Source organism: Arvicanthis niloticus, chromosome 13, assembly GCF_011762505.2.
Source record: "Arvicanthis niloticus isolate mArvNil1 chromosome 13, mArvNil1.pat.X, whole genome shotgun sequence".
NCBI classification, from domain to species: Eukaryota; Metazoa; Chordata; class Mammalia; order Rodentia; family Muridae; genus Arvicanthis; species Arvicanthis niloticus.
This window is the reverse complement of record NC_047670.1, coordinates 16,944,106-16,969,403: the sequence shown is the minus strand read 5'-3', so window position 1 is coordinate 16,969,403 and position 25,298 is coordinate 16,944,106.

Genomic DNA, 25,298 nt, shown 5'->3' with positions numbered 1-25,298 from the left:
ATTCATAGGTGTCATTTGGCTCAGAGCCATCTTTGCACATTGTCAGAAGGCAGGGGACAAGTTTCTGGAGACAGCATTGCAGTTGGAATCTCCTCATCAATTATCATGGATGGATGTGAGGCTGAAAGGCTGGCAGGCAGTTTATGCCATCTGTGAATATCTTGGAAAAGATCACCAAGAAATGTGGATGCCTGAGAGTACAGGCCCACAGTCTCCACAGCACTTTATGTGCTGTGTTGCTCTTCATTAGCCGATAGGAAGCACCAGAACACACATTCCTAGAGAGCTGGAATTAGCCACACCCTTCTATTTGGTTTTTTTTTTTTTTTTTTTTTTTTTTTTAATTTTTTTTTAATTTCCTCTGTGTGTTTGGGTGTGTGTGTATTTTTCTTTTTCATTTTTTTTTCTTTCTAATTTTTTTGGGGGGTGGGATCAGTACAGGTTCCAGAAAGGATATGAAAATCAGGTGAGAGGAAGGTCGAGTCAGACACCAAGACCGGGAGGCTCTGTAACTCTGACTAAGACTAGCAATCAGAAAATTTCTTTATATGGATTCAAAAAACATTCATGGTTACAAAAGATACAGATCCTATCATTTTGTCTCAGGCATGGTTCCAGTATGCCCATGGTTACAGGTTAAGCACAGATAGAACGATTTTATCATCAATCCTGTATCCTAAAATTCTACAAATCATTTTAGCTTAAGCAAACATAATATAGCAGCCTGTTCTCTGGCTGGCAGCACTTTGCAGTTTCAAGATGCTGAGAGAGAGAATATATAGACTTCGAGTCAGTCCAGGGGAATCATCCTGCTTTAAACAGTGTATTATTAACTTTTAATAGTTAATCATATTACAGATTTGCCTAAGCCTGAGAAGTAAGGCTTAGAAATCATTGTAGCTATTATTTATAATCTTACAAGAACTTATTTAATAAAGGAATCATTTTGTTTCAGCATTAATTAATATTACAGCAACCTGGTGTAAGCTAATCTTCCCAAGAATGACAAATCCTAATACCTTATTCTTACATTCTTTTATACCACTTATACGTGCTATTATCTTACTTAGTCATTCTAGCTTCTGTTGCTGAGTTCGTACTAGGAGCTTCGTATGTATGACCTTTTATCTTGTAGGTTATAATTATAAGAAATTCTAAATATACTGTAAAAGGAGTTCGTGTTCTGAGCTGTTGTCATTTCTCCTATCCCGCTGAGCCTTGTCAGCCTCCTTTAAATTCAAACCATTCTAATTATTTTGTTTCACGAATTTGTTTAGGGGCAGATAGCAATCTCCAAGGCACAGAGAAGACTCCCAAGGAGGATCAACTAAGGTTATTTCCTTGAGAGCAGGAGGTAGTAGATTCAGGACTCTCAGGGGAAGACGGAAATAATAGTGTCAGAGAAGATATGGGTGGATCATTCTACTAATCCCCTTCCCCAGGAGTGGATATACTAATACCCCACCCCCAGGAGTGGATATACTAATACCCCGCCCCCAGGAGTGGAACACGTAGAGACTCAAACTGAAAATAAAGGTCAACATGAGGCTCAGCGTTGCTGGTACCCTGTCAAACAGCTGTGTCTTTCACCATTTCCCTGGCTGTGCCATTTTCTAACATATTTTTATTGGCTAGTATTATTTGGTAATTTCACATCATGCACTTGGATCACAGTTTCCAGTCCTCTCAAGTCTACCCCGTCACTCTTGTGACATCCCTCCAAAAAAAGAAAAAAAAAAAAGGAGGTAGAGGAGAAAGAAGGAGAGGAGGAGGAAGAGGAAGAAGAAGAGGAGGAGGAAAAGGAGAAGGAGAAGGAGAAGGAGAAGGAGAAGGAGAAGGAGAAGGAGAAGGGGAAGGAGAAGCGGAAGAGGAAGAGGAGGAGGAGGAGGAAGAGGAAGAGGAGAAGGAGGAGAAGAGGAGGAGGAGGGAGAGGGAGAGGAGGAGGGAGAGGAGGAGGAAGAGGGAGAGGGAGAAGAAGAAGAAGAAGAAGAAGAAGAAGAAGAAGAAGAAGAAGAAGAAGAAGAAGAAGAAGAAGAAGAAGAAGAAGAAGAAGAAAAGGAGGAAGAGGAGGAGGAGGAAGAAACATGCTTTATTTGTGTTACTCAGACTATTAAGTCCAGCCCCTTAAAAAAAACTGAGTCCTTCCTCACCCACACCCCTGCCAGAAGCCACCAATTGTGCAGAGCTACTCTTCAGCATCCTTATAACAAATTTTGAGAGTTCTCTTTTTTGGTTTTCTATCTAGGCCGTTACTTTTTCGGAGGTGGAATGGGGTGGGGTAGGGATTGTCACAGAAGCCTTCTGTGTCTTTTTTTCTCAACTGTGAGTCTGCAATCATCAATACCACTGCAAATGTAGCCTCCTTGCTCTCTACAGTCAGTGGGAAATGGGATCATGCACTTCCTCATGATTTCTAGTGATAGCATGGACCATGACTGCAGCATGGGCCACCGACATCATGATAGCCTTCAGCAACAGTCCAGGCCAAGAAAGTCAACCTGGCCTCCGGGGCAACATGGGCCATTGACACCCGGTGTGGACCCTGGCGTCAGCTGGGCCCATGAACATTAAATGGCTTCAGACGGCAGCATAGACCACAGAAATTCACATGAGCCATGGATATCAACACAACCCTTAGCTTCAGCAGGACCACGGATTCCATCATAGTCCACTGTGGCAGCACACAGACATCAGCATGGCCTCGCACGTCTGCACAGGCCAGGCACATCACAATGGTCCCTGGCAGCAGCGTAGCTCATGGACATCAACATGGCTTCTGGTGGCAGCACAGACCATGGAGATCTGCAAGGTCTTCAGTGCTAACATGAGACACAGACATCAACGCAGCCCCTGGCTGCAGCAGGACTGTAGACTCCAACATAGCCCTCGGTGGCAGCATGAACAATGGGCAGCTGCATGGCCTCAGGTAGCAGTATAGGCCACACACATCAACACGGCCCCCAGAGGTAACCCAGACCATGAACACCAACATGGCCTCCAATGGCAAGCCAGACCACGGACACCTACATGAACCTCAGGTTTAACATGACCTGGAACCATAGACCACAGATACCAACATGTCCAGAAAACGAACAGTTCTGCATTTTGAACTGCCCGTCGTGGCTCAGAGTCCAGGTGATTGTGTACCTGGGCAGCATGGTGCTGGGCTGAAGTTTTAGTCTGCTGCACACCGCCCTGCCGACTCTACTTGACCACATGGTTCTGGTTGACTGCAGTCTTCTCTCAAACCTGTCACCACCATTGCATTTCTACTGCGCATGTACCACCCCGTCCCTCCGTCTTTCCCTCCTCATTGCCGCATATTCGTTTGTCACAATGGTACTGGAAACTGCAGTGTGGCACATGATATATTTATTTTGTCCAATCAGCTTTACATGCAAATGTTCATTGCAATGAGTCTTTGATCTGGTTCAACGTCTCCGGTCTCCAACACACCATAAATACTGGACCATCACCAGGGCCCGACTTGGATATGCAGCTGCTGACCAGAGTCAGGGCTGCAGCAGGAACAGCTCCATGCTGCGGCCTGCTAGGGACCCAGGACCAGTCCAATTTAGTAAATGACATCCGGTTCTGCATGACTGGCTCCTCTAGGAGCTTCTGTAGCTCACAGATGGGGTGGGTAGCTGTTGGCATGGGCTGACTCAAAGCAGTGATCTGGGCTGGTACGGCAGCTGGGTTGGTCAGCCCAGGTCCATGGCGCTGGCCTCTCTTCTGTATATAATTTCTAATTTTCAACGATAAACACATAGTAAATGAACTGATATCATATGAGTAGATTGCTTAACTTGAGTAAGCGCTTGATGAACCCCATGTCCTATAGTTACACAGTTAATCGTATATTCTTACTAATAACGTAGTTACAGAGGAAGAACTTTTATTACCTAGAGATGGTGGTTCTTGCCTATAACTACAGCACTCACAGGCTGAGGCAGGAAGATTGCAGCAAGTTTGAGGTTAGTTTCGGCTCCACTGTGAGTTTCAGTTCAGGCTTGACTATAGAATAAGAGTCTTTTTCTAAAAAGTTTTTTTTTCCCCTGTTAATAGGAAGCAAATCAACGTAATTGTCTTATTATTCACACATAATGTTTTATTTTTGTGTTTCTTTTCAATTTTCTTTTTAATAAGCCCTTTCCTTACTTATTCCTAGGCTCTTGCTTGCCACTAGTACAGAAACATTCAGTTATGAATTGCAAATGACACCCTGTGTGCTTTCCACTTATTGCAGTTTTAAGTTTTGGTTGTATAGAAATTATATATGGAAATATAATTATGTTCTGTTTGGTTAGAGCATAGTAAATTATTTATTTGTTACTCATCCCATTAATCTCATGCTATGAGCACCTTTTAAAATGTTTAATTTAGTTATTTTTAGAAAAATGACAAGATTTTACAACCATCACCACTAATTCCAGGTCATTTTCAGCACCCCTCCCCCAACCCTGTGCCCATTTTTCCCCAATCTCTCTTAGCATTTGGTGATTACTAAGTTGTCACAGGGGATACTATCATTAATAAATAGGTCTCTGTGAATTTGACTATTGTAATTATTGACTCTGTTGCTCTGTATGGTTGTGGGATCACAGTGGCTATGGTGCCTCTCCCATGTCTTGGGGCTTAAGATATACCAGTCCCCAAAGTGCTTTCTGGGAAAACACAAGAGCTCAAGTTTGATCCTCAGAAGCCATGTATAAGCTGGGGATGGGAAGATTCACTATAATCCCCGTGCTAGTGGGAGGGTAGACAGAAGAAACAGGCAGATCTCTGGAGCCCATTGGTTAGCCAGCCCAGCCAATCAGTGAACTCCACATTCAGTGAGAGAACCTGTATTAAAACACAAAGTGGAAGAAGACACTTCACACGTGTACACACACACACACACACACACACACACACACACACACACACACACGCACGAGGGACATTTCTTTTGATGAGATGGCAGAAGAGCTTCAGTTAGAGGTCCAGCTGCTGCTGGTGCCTGGCATGTTGGGGCAGAGCCCACCCTCTTTCTGTACACAGGCTCTCACACAATGTCCGGTGCAGGATGCAGCTTTTCTCCATCATTGTCCAAGAAGCCATGAGTCAAAGGGAAGGAGTGAGAGCAGCTGGCAGGCACTAGCAAGTCTTACTTCTGTCCCCACAACCTCTGGCTCTGCTAAGCCGGGCGGGGGTGGGGTGGGGTGGAGGTTAGTTACAGAGGGTGGGACATTTCTACCAGTAGCTAGATCCACATGCATTTGACCTGGAGCTGAGACAGTCACACTGTCACCTTGTGCTTTGGAGTCATCAGACAGTTATAGTGCTGGCTGGGGTGATCGATCCTGATTTCCAGATTAAGTCTACATTACACCAAAGGAAGGGAAGAGTGAGTAGGAAATACAGAAAGTTCACAGTAGTTCTCTAAGTCCTTCCTATGGAGATGACAGCCAGTAAGAATCCTTAACTCTCAATTCAGACTGTATGTGCACCAGGAATGAAAGTGTGGGTTACCTTGACAGGTGAAAAGGTACTTGCTGAGGGAAAGAGGATTTAAAGCAGTGGGATTTGTTATATTAATACTCTGAGCAGTTAACTTTTATAGAAACAGGGACTACAGGGACTATGTATTTTTCCTTATTACATACATATACATAAAACATATGTTATGGATATTTGTCTACATCCATAAACACAGGATACTTGTCTACATCCATAGACACATGATACTTGTCTACACCCATAGACACAGGATACTTATCTGCATCCATAGACATGGGATACTTGTCTACATCCATAGACACAGGATACTTGTCTACATCCATAGACACAGGATACTTGTCTGCATCCATAGACACGGAATACTTGTCTGCATCCATAGACACGGGATACTTGTCTGCACCCATAGACACGGAATACTTGTCTGCATCCATAGACACAGGATACTTGTCTATACCCATGTGTCCATTTGTTTGTTTAGTATTTATTGCCACAGGCCTACTTTACTCTGCTATGAGTATATTATTTTCTTCCCAGTCTTACTTCTTTATTATTATTATCATTATTGCTATTATTATCTCATGTTTTACTGATTCTTTGTGAATTTCACACCATGCACCCAATACCACTCATTTCTCAGTCCTTGCATATCTGCCCCAAACCCTTGTATCTTCCCCCCAAAAGGAAAAATACATCTCTCCGTGGAAGCTTTAGTGTGTCATTGTGTATCACACAGTGCACCCCTTTGTCCAAATAGCTTTACTTGCAAAGTTTCATTTCAAAGGGTCATTGATCTGGTTCAAGAACTTTGGCTTCTGCTGCACTGACTCCTGTCAGATATCCTGCTGTTGCCCTGTGTCATGAGATCCTGCAGCTTTGGATCTGCAGGACTGGTCCCCTCACATACTCCAGCAGCACTGAGAGTGGGTAGATGTTGGGGTGGGCCAGCTATAAGCCCTGGACCTGGGTCTGGCAGCTGAGTTGGTCAGCCACCAGCTCTTCCCCAACCCCACACTACTGGGGCCAGCTCTGCTGTACCGCCCAGATGAGGGCAGGAGAAGGGGTGGGTGGGACAGACCGCTAGAGTGCTGCTTCTGGCAAAGGCCAGGACCCTGGGTGTTTTACCTATTATTGTCTGATACAACATATGTTTGTGGAGAAGAGTGAAAATGGCCTTGTATCTTGCTTTGGGAAAGGGTTAGTTTAGCTTTGGTTGTACACAGGATGACTGTATCACATTAAGCAAAAGTATGGTGTTGCTTTTGTCCTTATTTGTAGATATATAATTTAGGGAGATGTATTCAAAGTCAAGTTTTCAGGGGTGGAATGTGATGTCCTCTTGCCACATGACTTCATTAGACTGAACTTCTGAATTATTCATTAGCCACTCTCCTTGGTGCCAGCATGCAGCATGGAGGTATTCTGTCTCTCTCTCTCTCTCTCTCTCTCTCTCTCTCTCTCTCTCTCTTTCTCTCTCTTTCCTCTCCTGGATATGATTTAAGTTCATAGCCAATTGGCTTTAGGCCAGGTATATAACTGATTTAGTCAAATGACCTGTGAGCAGCTTCCCAGAAGAAGAACAAATGTTGCCTGTTTAGTTACTTCTCAGGGTGGCTACTCTGCCCTGCCCTTCCGGCTGGTGTGGCCTGTGGCTCCCTCCTGCTCTTGGCTAGCCAGCTCCTGAAGTTGTGTAAACCCACTCCCTATAAGAAGCACAGTAATAAATATCTCCCCAAAGTCTGATCTCTGCTGAATTGTGATGGGGGTGAGCTGGTCCAAGTGACATTTGTAATCAGGCAAATGGCTATACACTTAGTGATTGTTATTCTTAAGAATAGTGTCCTGCCCCCATCGGCCACACTTTCCACCATTGTTGGTGGAGCCACTGGCACAATGCAACTTTTTGTGAAGACCCTTATGGGGAAGACCATCATGCTTGAGGCTGAACCCTCGGACACTGTAAAAAATGTAAAGGCCAAGCTCCAGGATGAGGAAGGAGTTCCTCATAATCAGCAGAGGTTGATCTTTGCTGGTAAGCAGCTGGAAGATGGCCATACTTTGACTACAACATTCAAAAGGGAGTCTACCCTTCATCTTGTGTTGAGACTTGGTGGCGGTGCTGAGGAAGCAGTCTTACACCACTCTCAAGAAGAATCAGCATAAGAGGAAGAAGGTTAAGTTGACTGTGATGAAATACTATAAGGTGGATGAAAACGGCAAAATCAGTCAACTTGGTTGAGAGTGTCCTGATGAATGTGGGGCTGGAGTTTTCATGGCTAACTTCTTTGACAGGCATTACCGTGGCAAGTGTTGTCTGATTCACTGCTTTATCAAACCAGAAAACAGTAGTTGTGTATGTTAATAAAAAGAAGGAACTGAAAAAAAAATAGTGTCCTGGTTAGGGTTTGTTGTTTGTTTTCCCAACATGACACAAGCTAGAGTCATTTAGGAAGAGAAACCTTGATTGAGAAAATGTCTCATCAGATTGTCAGTATGTCAGTATGCATATCTGTGGAGACATTTTCCTCATTAATGATTGAAGTGGAAGGGCCCAAGCAACCGAGCACAGGGCCATCCCAGGTAGCTGGCCCTGGGTGGCATAAGAAAGAAAGCTGAGTGAGCCCCAGGGAGCCAGCAAGCAGTACTCCTTCAGTTCCTGACTCTGGGTTCCTGCTTTGACAATAAGCTGTAAGGTGAAGTCAACCCTTTCCTCCCCAAGCTGCTTTTGGTCATAGTGCTTTTTGGTTATGGTGCTTCATCACGGCAGTGGGAAGCTGGCTGTGGCAAGTGGGATGGGTTTGGGGCAACACGCCTTGCTTTCTTCTTCATTCCCTTTCCTTTACTGTAAACAATAGCTAAGAGTCACTTAAAAATAAATCAAAATGTTTTTTTACCTAAAAGCATTTAAAATCAAAATAACAGCTCAAGGTAAGTGATTTCACTAAGATCTGTTGCTCTGTTCACAAACTATCTCACAGGATGTAGCAAGTTTCCTGAAACTTACTTTCCGAAACCATAATTAAAGAAAACCTTTAGCACAGTGGTTCTCAGCCTTCCTAATGCTGCGACCCTTCAAAACAGTTCCTCATGTTGTCGTGATCCCCAACCATAAAGATCTTTTGTGGCTACTTCATAACTGTATTTTTGCTATTGTTATGAATCTCAATGAAAATATAAAGTATGTTACCCACCCCCCACCTCAGGGGTCATGACTCACAGGTTGAGAACTGCTGTTTTAGGGCCTAAGGATCGATAGTTCAGTGGTATAGCTTGTGTTCAGCATGGGGGAGGTCCTGTGCTCAATTCCCGGTACCAACCAACCGAACATAAGCACTCAGCCACACACATAGCCCTAAAGCAAACAGACCCCCTTTAGTCTTTTCCGTAGAACTGAATGGGAAATCATCCCTCTTAGAATCCACTGTGCCTTTTTGTTTCTGGAGTACTGATCGCCTCAGTTTCTACATTAATTCTGATGAGTGTTGGACTCAGAATAGAATACATTATAACTCAATGCTTTTAATTAAGAAATACACTAGCTGCGATCAGGATGTAAAGTGAATGAATAAATAAACAAATGAATGGAGAAAAAGGAAATACATTGGAGCTGTGTATGCTTTTAATCCCAGTACCTGGGAGGCAGAGGTAAGGGTATCTCTGTGAGTTCAAGAATAAACTAATCTATACAGAATGTCTCTATCTCAAAAATGAGTAAGAATAAATATTTTCCCACATATATGTATATAAATATTCTAGTGTCCCTGAAATAACCTTTTCAAGTAATTTTACAGACCATACACTTCATCCTTTTCAAAATAAAATATTGAGTCAAGTACATTAATTTTATATACACTAAACATTAAATTATTACATCCATATGTTTTACTTTGCTAATGATGATATAAAGGCTATATTTATGGATAGTCAAGATAGCTATGCACTTAGCATTTTCTACTTTGCTTCTTTATGAATAATGTTTCAGGCCTGTGTAACCCAGAGTCAACACCATCCATAAACACATCTTCAGATGGATTAAGAGCAGCCACTATGGAAGTGTGTCATGTTGCGCATCCCTGCCTCCGCTTTTAGACATTCAGGCAGCTTCCAGGCTCTTCCTGTCCAAACGATGTAACTATGAAAGCTTATTTAGACCAATGGCTTCCTTCCTTAGGCTAATAGCTCTGAAGATTGTGTGTGTGTGTGTTATATGTGTGTTATGTGTGTGTTATGTCGTGTGTGTGTGGTATGTTGTAGTGTGTGTATGTGTGGTATGTGGTGTATGTGTGTGTGGTAGAGAGAGAGAGAGAGAGAGAGAGAGAGAGAGAGAGAGGCAGAGAGGCAGAGAGGCAGAGAAACAGAGATACAGAGAAAGAGAGAGGAGACCCCCTCAGTCAGCTTGCTTTCTAACAACACTGAATTCACAGCATAACTGGAGAAGCATTTCCCCAAAGCCACTTTCATGTTGGACTTTTCTTTCTTCCTTTACCTCCTCTAGTTTATAAGGTATAAAACAGCACTGTGATTGCTTTAAATGTGTATCTTTAATTGCCAGCAAGGATGTGCCTTCTTTTGGCTATTCCCAACTACATAAAAAATTTCCATTTTTTTGTGTGTGAGCACACACACACACACACATGTGCATACACATGTACACATGTACACACACACACACATGCATGTGCATGTTCCTGCGAAGGTTACAGCTTAGCCCCAAGAGGCTGTGAATATTGCCTTATGTAGCAAAGGGAACTCTCCAGTACAGTTAAGGAACACGAGTAATCTCATCACATTTCTTGTTGAGGACCACTCTGCCCCACGTTAGGGGCCAAAAATGTTGCGGCCCGAGCTGCCTCACACTTGAGGGCCAAAATGTCTCAGACCGCTCTATCAGTGTTGGGACCCGCACTGCCAAAAGCCTTGGGGGTTAAATTGTTAGAGTCCACACTGCCCCAAATTGCTCCGGTCTGCGGGTCAGGGTTCAGCAAGAGAGAGAGAGAGTGAGGACGGATGCGAAGAATGGAGACCAGACAGAGTGTGATTCAATCCCGTTTATTCTTCAGTCTCTCTTCCTAGTCCAAGTCCCAAGTCTTGAGTTCCTAGTTCCTAGTTCCTAGTCCCTAGTGCCTCCAAGTTCTAAGTTACTTCTTACAAGTGCTAAGTGCCTAATAACTAATTCCAAGTTCTTCCTCCAAGTGCCTAGTGCCTAATAATCCTTCTTCTGAGTTCTCTAGTCCAAGTGTCTTTTTCCTCAATGCCTAATTCCTACTCCAAGTTGTACTCCAAGTTGTACTCTCTAACTTAATTCCTAGTTCCAAGTTGTACTGTAAGTTGTACTGAACTCTTCTGTCTGCCTCTCGCCTTTTATATGTCTCACTTCTAAGCCACGCCTCTAAGTCACGCCTTTAAGTCATGCCCTTAGGCTTGACTCTAAATCTGATCTCTAAGTCACGCCCTTAAGTCTCAGCTCTAAACCACAGCTTTAAGTCTCACACACCCAAGGAAAGTCCTGGGTATCTAAAGCAAGATGTTATCAGAGTGTGCTCAGCTGTTGTAGGCTGTTGTAATCAAATCTCTTGTCAGGGTATATGGCTCAAGATGGCTGCAAGGATGATAGCCGCCTTCTGTTGGCTCCCCACAATTTCTTTGTGTGTGTGTGTGTGTATATGTTATTTCTTCTATTTGTTTTTAAAGATTGATTTCTCTGTATAATAGCCCTGGCTGTCCTGGAGCTCTCTTTGTAGACCAGGCTGGACTGAAACTGGCAGGGATTAGTCTTCCTTTACCTCCTCAGTGCTAGAATCAAAAGTGTGTGCCACCACACCTGGTTTTTTTGTGTTACTTCTTTATTCTTGAGAATTCCATGCATGTATTCAAGGACACATGATCATATTCTTCACACACAGACACAGAAGAAAATTCAAACCATGAGCTGAGTAATGTGGGCAGACCATAGAACCTGGCTAGGTTTTTTCGGTACAGCCTTCAGCAGGAACTGCCAGCACTCCTGTGACAGGAACTCCAGTCAGCCCTACTGACACTTGGATTTTCACCCAGGGAGACCTGCATTGCACTTCTGAAATATGGAATATAGAGCACTGAGTTTCATTGTTCTGTGCCATTCTGTTGATAGAAGCTCATTGCAGCAGCAATACAAAGCTGATACAATCAGATAATGGATCAAGTTTTGTGCGAAGGAGAAGAAAGATCAAATGAGCAATTTAGAGCATTCAGCAACCTGTTTTCCCTGAAATACTTCAGATCTGTTCAGATATTGTTCACACCTGTCCGTTGGCAAGAAGAGTGTATCCCTGGAAACGAAATTGCAATCTCTGGGTCTCCAGATTTTCATCTGTTGCTAGGAAAAAAGGTGCACAGCATGACTAGAAATAATAACCGTCTCTCCCAGGATGCACGTGGCAGCATTTACACACCTGGGCTTTAGTGGGGACTCTCATGTGGCTGCAGTGACACGGCCTGGCTCTGTGTGGAGGTAAGCTCTGGCTTTACTGCCTGTTGTCATCACTCTCGAAGAAGCCCTCAAAGCTTTCTTTCCTGCACTTAGAATATGCACTCTTTGGCTACTCCATGAAGGGAAAGATCATGAAGTCCATTTTCTCCAAGGGAGACTGCCAGAGCTAAAAAAAAAAAAAAAAATTTTTTTTTTTTTTGCTTTTCCCATGTCAGGTCAGCTGTGATAGCTAAGTCATGGGTCAGGAGTTCTAAACTCCACTCAGATGAAACACATAATAATCAGGACCTGCTGCAGGAAAATGGCTTCTTCTTCTTTTTAAATTCATTATTATTTTTCTTTTACCTATTTACTTTATATCTCACTCACTGCCTCCTCCTGGCCGCCCCCTCCTGGCTGCCCCCTCCCACAATCCTTCCCTCATTGCCTCCTCCCCTTCTCCTCTGAGCAGGTGGGCCCCGTAGGAAGTATGTCCCCTCTCACAATCCTTCCTCCTCTCCCCTCCCTTTCTACTCTGAACGGGTGGGGGCCCCCTTGGCATCTCCCCCTCCCTGGCACTTCAAGTCTCTTCGAGGCTAGGAGCTTTCTCTCCCACTGAGAGCAGATAAGACAGTCCAGCTAGAAGAACGTATCCCACATACAGGCAACAGCTTTTGAGACAGCCCCCACTCCAGTTGTTCAGAACCCACATGAAGACCAAGCTGCACATCTGCTACACATGAGTGGAGAGTGAATGTTCTTTGGTTGGTGGTTCAGACTTAGAGCCCCAAGGGTCCAGGTTAGTTGACTATGCTGGTCTTTCTGTGGAGTTCCTGTCCCCTTCTAGGAACACAATCCGTCCTCCTGTTCTTTCATAAGAGTCCCCGGGCTCCATCCACTGTTAGGCTGTGGTTGTCTGTGTCTGAGCAGAAGGCTTCTTATCTTCTAGAAGGTTCTAGCAGACCTAAGCATGGTCAACACAAGCCTAAGAATGGCAAACATGGAGCAGCAGGTTTTGCCTTTCCCCTTCCCTCCCCCTAAAGCTGACCACCAAGGTCTGTCCCTTCTGTCCTCTTTGCTCTGCCTGAGGCTAGTCACCAAGGTCCAGATGTCAAAACATCAAGGTCCAGAAATCAAAGTTCATTAGTTTGACTAACCTAACTAAAATATCCTATCAGAACTTACCAACATGTCCTAGCTCATTCTAACACAGACTGAAGACCCCCAAACTCAGGAGACCCTTACTCAAGTCTCAGGAAATCACGGCCACCCAAAAATCACAAGACACAGTACCTAGATGCAATCAGCAGAGGTTTATTAGGGAGAGTTGGCCCGCCAAGTTCAAACTGATCGTCCACGCAGGAGCAAAGTTTGACAAAAGGTCAGCAAGCTGAGGGTTTTTTTTATAGCACAGGGTGGGGAAAGGTAGGAATTTTCACGCGGTTACACATGATTGGTTGCTTTACAATTTTTGAACATCAGCAGGCTGTAAGTGGGGGGAAGGGGTAACCAAGGAGACATAACATAGTCAGGAATGCACGTGGCAGCATTTACACACCTGGGCTTTAGTGGGGACTCTCATGTGGCTGCAGTGACAGTAACATAGTAACATAACATAGTCAGGAATGTGTCTTCCTGCTTTGGGCCTTCCCCACCCACAGGTGGGTTATCTTCCCTGAGGCTTGAGAAATGTTAACCTAGCAAGTGTCCTCTGACTCAGGGATAATGCACTCTTCCCAGAATGTATCCCAGTGCAGTGAAGGCCTGAAATCTTACATTCAGTTCTGCTTTCTGGAACCTGCATTCTTTTGCTCGGGTCCAGGGGTAAAGAAAAAGCCTGTATATATTTTATAAAATGGTCTTTATAATTTTTCACTCTACAAGACCTCCCCCTTTTCCCCTCTTAAAAACTAAGATTTGTAAAGCTACTTACTGCTGTTTCTAGGCAGTTCAGATTTTGTTGACTTGTCTCTTTGCCTTGCTTGATAGAGGATCTCATTGTGCTTGGTTTGTGCTCAGAAATTGGCATTAAGATGTGGTCTATGCCAAATCAGGGGTCCAGAGGTAGAGCACCCTCCTGTCCTTTCCAAACAGTCCCACCAACAGAGTACCAAGTGTTCGACCATATGAGCCCGTGGGGGTGGGGGTCATTCTCATTCAAACCACCACATTATCCTACCAGGAAACTCATGGAAGCAGGAGTAAACCACATTTCAGATTCTAGTGTTCTTCTGCAGTTGCATGTCAATCTTTGTAGTGGCAATATAACTACACTGCTTTGTTTCCCAGCAGGTCACACATTCACATCCTCCCAGAAGCTATCTGGGTTTGAGAATGGAAGACATGCGCGCGCGCACACACGCACACGCACACGCACACACACACACGAGCATTGTTAACTTTTGACAAGCTCAAAGGTTGGACACTCCCAAATCTTCCTCTGCTAGCAAACACTTCCCTCCAGAGAAGGGAACACTCCTGAGACACATACACTTTCTTTCCCCTGATACCCCCAGGCTCAATCTCACATGGCTGGTTGGCTTTCTCTCCTGCAGCTCTTACATCCATCCTATCCTTCTCCCCTGAGTCATGGCGATTCTCTGTCTTCCTTACTCCCAGTTCCTAGCCCACACAAATTCAAAGGCCCTGCCTCAGTCCCCCTCCCCAGCCATTAGCCATTGGCTCTTTATTGATCAATCAAAAATATATTGGGAACAGGGATCTTCAGTGTTTGCATTCCTGATTGTGGGGGCCAGATTAATTCAAAGCATGAAGCATTTAGTTCTTCCTATAAGCTTGCTTGTGCTGACAGAAAATCATTTATTAAGGTAAATAGTCAGAGTTGTTGGAAGAAGCCTGTTGTCAATAGGCAGAAGTGACAAAAGTGACAATGTGGCCAAGAGAGTCTTCCATTCCCAGGGCAACACAAGAAACTGTTTGCATGAGGTCTGCATGTAGCTTCTGGGAACCTGCCCTCCCACCCCCCAGGGTTGGTTCTGATTGGTAAATAAAAATGTCAACAACCAAAGCTGGACCATCAGAGGCGAGATTTTAGGATTCCTGGGCTTGAGACTGAGAGGAGAAGGGAGAGATAGACCATGCCTGGAGAGTGTGGAGGACTGGAGAAGATGCCATGTCTGAGAAAAGTGCAGGACAGAAAGGCATGGCTGCCATGTGTAGGAACAGGGAGAGCTCAGCCCAGAGGGTACCCAGCTGGGTTTAGAGCAGCCAAAATGAAACATGGGAATAGTAAGTAGTAATTCGGAATTATCGGCGGGAGGTAGAGTCCAGCAGCATGGAGTTACTGTGCTGCATATGTTAAAATATAAAGGCTGTGTGTGTGTGTGTGTGTGTGTGTGTGTGTGTGTGTGTGTGTGTGTCTTTCTTTCTGGAACATCAACCATTGAGGTGGGTAATAACCCCACATTGGTATTTATTAATTAATGTTAATTCAACATCCCAGAAAAGGATTTACCCATCCAGTTTAGCTCAGCAAACATTTACTTGAGGAGACCTAGTAAAGCTCTCTTCGAATTGTAAAGAACATGTTATGTGCAGGGTTCCTCGTGTGACAAGGTTATAGTTTATGAGTATTTGGAGAAGATACAGAGACAGAGCAGCTGAGTGGCTAGCTTTGGAAGGAGAGGAATTTGTTCTTTAGAATTCAAGTTAGTGTTAGCAACTGACTCAGTTTTCTTTCAAGAAGTTAAATCTGTTGTTTTCTCCTTTCCTACATCTTTACTGGCATCTTAGTCACTCCACAACCTTTTCTACTTCTCTTTGTTCTCCCTGCTCACAGCGCACACCATGCTTCTGTTGTTTTTGGTTTCTGTCGCCTTGTGGACTCTGTTGAGCGTTGGCAGCGACGGGTGTCATGGCTTTGGCTTGTGTGTATGTGTGCTGCAGCCACTCCCAGCTTCTGGTTTCTTCTACTTTAAAACTCCTTGGTGGAGGTCAGAGTTCTGTGCTAGCGCTGTTCTAGGCATGCTCAGTGGAGGCCAGAATTTACATTTAGTGTAAATTTCTCAATTGCTCTTTACATTGTTTTTTTTTTTTTTTTTTTTTTTTTTTGTTGTTGTTGTTGTTTGTTTGTTTTTTTGTTTTTCTGGGGGGTGGGTGGGTTTGGGTTTTTTTTTGTTTTGGTTTGTTTTTTTGAAACTGGGTCTTTCACTGATTTGAACCCCACTGCTTTGGTAGAGAATCTGACCAGCAAGTCCCAGGGATCTTCTTATCTTCATATCCCCAGCACTGGGATTATAACCATGTGCTGATGTGCCCAGTTTTTAAAAAATTTTTATTAATTTTTTTATTTGTACTTTATATTTTGATCATGCTTTTTTCTCCCCTAGGTTCTTCTTACTTCTCCACCCACCCAACTTTATTGTGTGTGTGTGTATGTGTGTTTTTCTCTAAAAACTACAAAACCAAAAAATGAAAATCAGGACAAAAAAACTAAGTTAAAAAAAAAAAAAGCCAAACCAAACCAAAGCCCACAAAATAAACAAACAAACACACAAAGTTTGTTTTGTGTTTACCAACTATTTCTGGGCTGCCTGGAGCATGGTTGACATACTGAGAGATACTCCAGTGGAGAAAACTGATTTTCCCTTTGCTAGTAGGCATCAATTGCAACTAGCTTTCTGGTTAGGGGTAGATGATGACTCTGTGTGGTGATTTGAGTAGGTTTGGCCCCCACAGACTTGTGTGTTTGAATGCTTGGCTCATAGGGAGCAGCACTGTTAGGAGGTGTGGCCTTGTTGGAGTAGGTGTGGCCTTGTTGGAGGAAGTGTGTCATCGTGGGGTGGGCTTTGAGGTCTCCTATGCTCAAATTATGCCCAGTGTGGCACGTAGTCTCTTTCTGCTGCCTGCAGATCAAGATGTAGAAATCCCAGCTCCTTCTCCAGCACCATGTCTGCCTGCATGCTGCCATGCTTTCCATCATTATGATAATGGACTGAACCTCTGAACCTGTAAACCAGTCCCAATTAAATATTGTCCTTTAGAAGAGTTGCTTGGTCATGGTGTCTGTTCACGGCACTGAAACTCTAAGATGCTCTGTGTCCACTTTTTATGTGGGTGCTGGGATCAGAACACAGGTCCTCATAGTTTCACAGCAAGGACTGTACCAACCAAGCTACCTCTCTAGCCCCCTAAAACAACTTTTATTATCTCCCCTAATTCTTTAGGTTAATTGTGCTTGGCTTGAAAATTCTTCTGTAATATTGGCAGTGGTTGTATTTTCTGGGTTGTCAGCTGGCTAAGTATTTAAGGTGGCATGGTCACATGATTGGTGGCAGGTTTCTGGCATTGGCTGAAATCCTCAAACAGCCTGTCAAATAGGAATCTTGAATTTTCTTCCATGTGGTCTGCATTGAGCTAGGGCTTCCATAACAAAATGATGGGATCTAAGGTGAGGGAAATAAAAGCTTAAGGCTTGAAACCAAAGGTCCTAGATTTTATTGGCCAAAAGACATACAACATTAATTATATTAATCATAAAGCCAGTCCTGACCTGTCTGTGGCCTGTCTGTGATCTGGCTGTGACCTGGCTGGACGTAGGATAAGAAAACCTTCTGTAAGTGGGGAGGCTCCAATTACCAAGGAAGTGTCATTTGTGATTTCCCAATTGACACTCAGCAGGGTTCGGGTCTTTGCTTTATCCCTCTGGCATGCCATTTCAGTTCAAAGGGTGCCAGGCTACAAAATTACAGTCCCGAAGAGGCAAAGGCCATGTGGTGAGAACAGACCTGTTTAATTTCCTTTTTTCTTCTTCACCAATGAGAGCACTAGTGAAGATATGTAGTGTAGGGAAAAGGAAGAGGTAGGAGATGGAAGCAGGGTGCTGGATTCAGAAATCAAGGGGCCTCTAGGCTATGGAAGGACTTGGGTGAGATAAGAATGCAGGGAGTTTTCAGCAATTGAGTGACATGGTCTAACCTTGGTTATTAAAATACTTATCCTTATAAAGCCCTCCCTGTATGCTGGTGGCATGGCCAGGTTTCAAAATGGTCACTATGGACTAGTAACTCACCCCTAATTTCTTCCCTGTTTCTTCTACCTGCCTGGGTCTAGCCTCATCCACTTTCAGCTCTGGCTCCTGCCTCTAGCTTTAGCTGATGCGTTTCCGCTCTTCATTTTTTCCTTGCTGTCTTCCTGGCTATTTTCTACTATATTCAGCCTGTCAAGTGCAAAGGCAGCAGCCACTGTCTCTGCTCTAGAAGTGAAGCTCACGCCACAGCTGGCTGCCTTCCCCTTGAAGCTTGTGCTTTCATCTTGTGGATTCCCTGCCAGCATCCTTCCAGGGGCTTAGTTTGGCCTTCTGGATAAATCCAGTTTCCCTGCACTTTGGGGACTGCCTGTCAATCCTTGTACCAGTGGGAGGGTACCACTGCCCCTGGCTGGAAGCCAGCCCCAAGGTGTTTTGTTTGTGGTTAACAAACCTCCAATTTCAGCCTCTCTTGCCTTTTATTCCACAAGAGTATCTGATCACTTTTCTTTCTGCCTTATCAAATCTATCCTTCCTTTAAGACGGGGTGCACAGCCTTACTCAAAATGCACCCGTGAAATGTTTGAATGGCTCCTGTGTGCACACAGCTCAGAAGTCAAGGGGGTAGAGGAGGATTGATATTTCAGCCTGATTTCAGCCACCAGTCAGTTCTCCACCCTAGAGGTTACTGGGTGTCTGCTGTGTCTGCCTTTGTATGACAGGCTCCATCTTCTTAACCCAAAACAAAGTCTATCTTCTTAACCCAAAACATTGGTGACAGCAATGAGAGAAGTAACTAATACAATGACACTTCATTCCTTTCTCCTCAGCCCCCCATTCCTCCCTCAACCCTCCATCCCTCTCTCCTCTCAACCCTCCATTCCCCTCTCCTCCTCAGCACCCCATTCCTCCCTCAACCCTCCATCCCTCTCTCCCCTCAGCCCTCCACTCCTCTCCCTCAGCCCCTCACAATCAGCATTCTATTTTCTATGAACTAAATATTTCTATGAACTAAATAATATGTTCTAAATATTTTCTTTTAACAGCACATATAACATGTATATAAAATTTGAGTCTAACAACTCTATTCTGTTTGCAACTTTCACTTTAAACATCAAATATCTTTTGTATGAAAAGAAGAGAAGAAACACAATAAAGCTTTATGTTCATCCATGAGGGTCCCTGTATGCAGCTCTTGATTCTTTTCTGTAGCTCTGAGGTACTGTGTAATCTCAGTTCTTTTTATTCTGAAGAAATGAAATCTTTTGTTGGCAGTTTTAGATTCTGTGCTTGAAAGCGATGTGTGGAGACCCTGATGCTTATGGATCACACTGCCCAAGAAGCTAATTTCCCCCCAAATTTCCCACTTTATGTTTATAGATTTATTAGCATAAAATTTCTCATATCCATTCTATTACATATAACATGTACTTTTAATGTTGGGGGTTTGTAGAGACAGCTTTCCTTCAGTCCTGATTCTAGTGCATATGTTCTCTTGATTTGATTTGCTAGAATGTTATACATTTTGATATTTTCAAAGAATTAACCTCTGCTTTCATTAATTTTCTGTATTATCTGTTTTTATAGCTTATCAATATTCATTACATTCTTATCATGCCTCTCTGTGGTTCTGCTTATTTTAGATTTAATTCAATTATCTTTTACTAGCTTTGGTTGCCATCAAGTTGTGTTAGTGATTTTAAACTTTTTTTTCTTAGTAAAAAAAAAAAGCACAAGTAAAATGGCACGTGGCTATGGGATAGGTGACACGTGTCATGACATTTTAAATTTATCTGTCCTCTGTCATCCATCTGTCAATCATCTATCTATCTATCTATCTATCTATCATCTTTCTTCTTCTTCTTCTTCTTCTTCTTCTTCTTCTTCTTCTTCTTCTTCTTCTTCTTCTTCTTCTTCTTCTTTCTTCTTCTTTTTCTTTTTCTTCTCCTCCTCCTCCTCCTTCTCCTCCTCTGCCTCCTCCTCTTCTTTTTCCTCTCTCTTCTCTCTCTCTCTCTGTCTCTTTCTCTGTGTGTGTTTGCAGATGCCTGTGGAGATCTCCTGAAGCTAGAGTTAGAACTAAACTCTAGCCTTTTGCAACAGCAGCAGTCTTGATGCTGAGCCATCTCTCCAGCCCCATGCACCCTGACTGCATCAGTCTTGTTGGCTTTGAAGACCCATTAGTTTGGGAATTGCTTAGGAGTGCCCTAGAGGTCTGCTGTGACTAGAGCTTTGGTGCCCTTGGGAAGTGATAGAAACTCTAAGAGGCAGGGCCTGGCTAGTCCTGAGATTACTGAGGCGGTTTCCAAGTGTTCCTAAGAGTTATTAGCTGGTTGTTTTCATGGTAGAGCTGCTATGGGAAGGAGCCAACCTGGTGCCTTGGTTCTGCTACTCATGTTTAGACACACTCACTCACTTCCTCCTGCACATCCTCTGCCATGGTACACCCAGCATGACTGAGCCAATGCTGGCACCATGCATGTCCTTGAACCTCCAAAACTGTGACTTAAATACCTTCTTCCTAAGTATGTATCTCAGATAGTTCATTATGTGATAGTGATATGATCAGACTAACACACATGAGATCTGCCATCACTGGGAGCAGGGCATTTGGGCAGGCCTGAGATATATCATCATCTTGGCAAAATGCTGATGGCAGTTTCAGACCAACAGTCACCAAGGAACAGGCAGGCCCTCAGTCTGAGAGGCCTTAAGGGACTGGCTGCTGACAACTGGGTAAGAGACTGCAGAAGCAGATTCCCCTCTGTTGAGACTTTAAGCAAGTCCTTACCCAATTGCAGTCTCATTGGAAAAACCATGAAGGACAGGGCCGAGGTAAGCTGCAAATGGACTTCTAAGCCACAGAAACTGCAAAACCACTGCATATTGTTTTAATCTGCTCAATTTTGGGTCACCTTTTGAGTAGCACTTTCCAGTGAGCCATTATGCATACATGGGACACTTCTGGTGTGTACCAGCAGTTGTTTCTTAGGTGCTACACCACAGGAAGTCCAGCAGCCTTAACTGTCCAGGGCACTGCCTTCTAGGGATGTCCAGACATCTTAAAAGAAAAGGATGGTTATTACCTTTGATATATCCCACACAGAACCTTATTTGATAGAAAATTACTAATGAATGTGCCTATAAACAACCTCTGATGTATGTGTGCATGTGTGGGTATGATAGAGGGAGAGGGAGAGAAAGAGAATATGAATATGTAATCCAGGCTTGTCTCAAGCTTGCTGTGTAATTGGCTAGCTTCAAACTTGTCTCCTAACTGTTGGAGTTGCATGTATGAGACACTAAAATCGTCTCATTTAGGGTTTTTATTGCTATGATGAAACACCATGACCAAAAGCAACCTGAGGAGAAAAGGGTTTCCTCTTCCCAGATACTCTCTGGGTTTGTATCAAGCTGAAAAGAACTGACCAGCGAAGTGCCTGACTTGCCTGTAGTGTGTTCATTGATTGACATCATACCGATTATTTTTCTGTTGTTGTGAAGAAGCACCTTGGCCAAGGAAGCTTGTAGAAGAAGGAGTTTGTTTGGGCTTATAGTCCCAGAGGTGTGAAGGCGGGAGCTAAAACACAAAGGTGGGCACTCACATATTGAATCTCAAGCACAAAGCAGAGAGAGTAAACTAGAGGTAAGAGAGACCTTTATTCTCAAAGCCTGCCCCCATTACATATCTTTTTCTACAAGGCTGCACCACTTAAACCTCCCCAAACACTGCTGTTCAACTGGGGACCCCATGTTCATTGCCTGACATGCTAAAGGGACATTTATTATTCAAATTACCTGTCTCAGGGTTTCATTGCTGTGAAGAGCCAGCATAACCACAGCAAACCTCAAGGGGAAACCTTTAATTGGGGCTGGCTTACAGTTTCATAGGTTTAGTCCATTATTGCAGTGTCAGGGAGCATGGCAGCTCACAGGCAGACATGATGCTAGAGAGGTAGCTGAGAGCTCTACATCGTGGTCTGCAGGCAGCAAGGGAAGAGAATGTGCCACACTGGGTGAGTATGAGCAAAGGAGACCTCAAGCCTGCCCCCACAATGACACACTTCCTTCAAAACCAGGCCACATCTACTGCAACAAGGTCATACCTCCTAACAGGGCCACTCCCTAAGGCCAAGCATTCACAATGGTCTATGGGGGTCTCAACAAAGTTATAACTTCAAATTTAAGTCTCTTAATCCCTTATAAAACCAAAATAAAAACAAGATTGTATACTTCCAACATACAGTGGCACGGATATACGTTACTGTATGTAAAGGGAACACAGTGAGGAAATCCTGGACCAAAGCAAAACTAGAAACCAGCTGGGCAAATCTAAACTCTGCATTTCCACGTCTGATCCCAGGTTGCTTTCAGATCCCTTGCTTCTCTCAGCTTTGTCGACTGTAGCACATTCTTTCTCTTGGGCTGGTTCTACTCCTTGGTAACATCTCTCGTATCCCATGGGTCTGACATCCACAACATCTTGGGGTCTCCGAGGCAATCTATGCTTCACCTTCATGGTTTCATACAACGAGCACTCTGGATCTCCATGCAGAAGCACCCCTGACCCATTTCTAGCATCAGCTGCGTTTCTTGGTTGTGCAGGGAGATTCTATAACCCCTTTCTTCTGTCCTTGACTCTACAGCCAGAACCATGTGGTCAAAGCTGCCAACTTCCGCTGTTCACTGGGGCTAGAACATCCCCTCCCTCCTTGTTCAATTACATCTTCACCAGCTTTCTGTCTTCTATGGTTTTCTTCACTGCCTAAGGTTGGCTGTCCTAAACTTGCTCTGTAGACTGACCTTGAACTCAGAGATCTGCATGCTTCTGTCTCCTGAGTGCTGGGATTAAAGGTGTGTACCACCATCCCTGGATTTAAACTGTTGTCTAATCCTTTTCACAATGTGGATGTCAGCTGGGTGGACTCTTGTCCTGAGGTCACCACTCCCTTTATTCCATTTAATATCTTTAATCTGTTTACTTCCTTGAACACAGGATTTAGTTTCATCCCACTTTCTGGTGACTCTTTTCTCCTCCAAGAGAGTATCTGGGAAGAGGAAACCCTAATAGGAGAAAACAAAAATGGTTCCATAAAATTGATCTACAAAACATATTTTGTATTTTTACTTTCTCAGTTTGCTTCTTGTCATCAAAACCCTCTTCATAAGAGTGAACCACAGGGTAGAGCCTGTACTAGGTTGTTTTGAGACTTCCTTTACCAATACAATTAATCTAAATCTCTTCAGCTTAGCCTCAGGCAGACAATTCAGACAAGGGCAAAAAGCAGTCACATTCTTCACCAAAATATCACAAGAATGATCTATAGGCACTAAAATTGTTGTATTCTGAAACCTCTTGAGCCAGACCCCCATGGTTCAAATCACCCTCAGCATCACTGTCTGTCATGCTCGTACTAGGATGGCCCATTAAACAGCACTTAAAGCATCCTGTGGGACAATGATAGGATGGCTTGGGTTTTGGTAGAAATTTCTGGCTAGAAATTTTCCAGAGACCCAACAGGTGTTCATGCCTGTGAGGAATGGGCATCTATTTCGCCACACTCCCAGAATCCAGACTCCTGGCACATGGTGAAGACCCCCATTTGATCTATGCCTTCAGTCACATAGGGCAATGCTACTACCAGCCCCTCCACAGGCGTGACTACAGGCCTCAGGCCCTAGAGAGATTTTTGTATTAATGAGATACCTAAAGGCCAGAGGGCATATCCAATTATGTATTCTTTTCCTAGACTCTCCTTCCCCTCCATCTCTATTTAAATCAAGCCTGCCCTGACCTATGTGGGGGTGCATCCAGATTCAACTACCATCTGCTATGAAAATTAAGCCTATAAAACCCACGGACTTTCATGTGTTTTGGGTGGCCCGTGTAAGACCCCCGCAAGGGGACCCTCACCCAAGTCCAGAACTGCACGAACCCAAGAACACATGAGAGACCTTCTTGATGCAATTGCAGAGGAGGTTTAATGACGAGGGCCCTTGGGCCGGAACATATCTCACGCAGGAGATAGAAGTTCCGGCCCAGAACCCAGGAAATTTGGGATATTTATGGGTAGGGGTTGGGGAGAGTGGGAAAATTTGGCATGCTTACATATGATTGGATATTTCAAACATCAGCAACTTGCAAAAGTGGCTACATGCAAGCTGGCAGATGACTAGTTACTTTTGACCATAAAACCTTGGACTTCTCAGAAAGGGGGAGAGAAAAGTAAACACCAGATGGCCCACTACTCACTTGGGCTTGTTTGGACTTGTCTGGGCACGTCTTAGCATGCCTTTTCATTTGGGTCACCCTGCCCCTGCAGGGGCTTAATATTTTTATTTTATTTTTTTTATTAGATATTTTATTTACACTTCAGATGCCATCCCCTTTCCCCATTCCCTCCCCCTTAGAAAACCCCTATCCCATGCCCCCTTTTCCTTTCTGCATTTATACATTTTTTTTAAATAATGTTAATCATAAGCGTTATAAGTTTGGAATTGTTCAATCAGAGGTGTAACCCACTGAACAACCTAGATATAACAACTATCTTTGACTGGTGGAGATACATGAATATCTGCCTCCCTGTCTCCCCCCTCTTTCTCTCTTTCATCACCTAGCTTCTCCTATCCTTCTTCTCCTCTTCTTCTTACTCCTTTTCTTCCTCTCAGTACTCCTCCTACCTTAGCTCCTCCTACACATCACCCTTCCTGTTAAAATGAAACATTTCTCTCAAAATACAATTAGAGCATAATTATGCCAATTTGTACCAGTGAGGTACAAGATAGTCCTAATACCCAGTCCATCATTTTGTTGACTAACCAGCACCTCTGTCATCTATCCTAACTAAAACATTTAGTTCCGAACCTGGCTTTAGGATGAATGTCAGCTGACAACCATCCACTCAAATCTTTTCTCTTACGGTAAATAGCTATAAGTTTTCAACCCCATCAGAAATCCAGAATGACTGAGTTAACTATAATTGTGGGAAGCACAAAGCACAGCTTCTAAAACTTAGCCAATTTATACAGACCTCTGAACACCTGAAAAGCCCCTATACTACCGAACGTTGGAGCATCAAATCTTCAGCCTTCTGGCCCAGAATCATCTGACAGACCTTGGTGATGCAGGATTATTAAGGACTGATTACTCTGTCTAGGCAGATATAATCAGTCGACTATTCTGCATGTGTGTCCTTTTCTGGACAGTAATTTGTCTGTAGATGGAGAGAGGCAATTCTTGCCTAGTGGCTGTTACCACACAACTGCAGTAACTCCAAGGATGCTCAATTTCTTCTTAGACTCCACGACAGGAAGCTGTCAGGAGCAGACTGGTCTCTAATCAATATGAACATTAATATATAAATATTT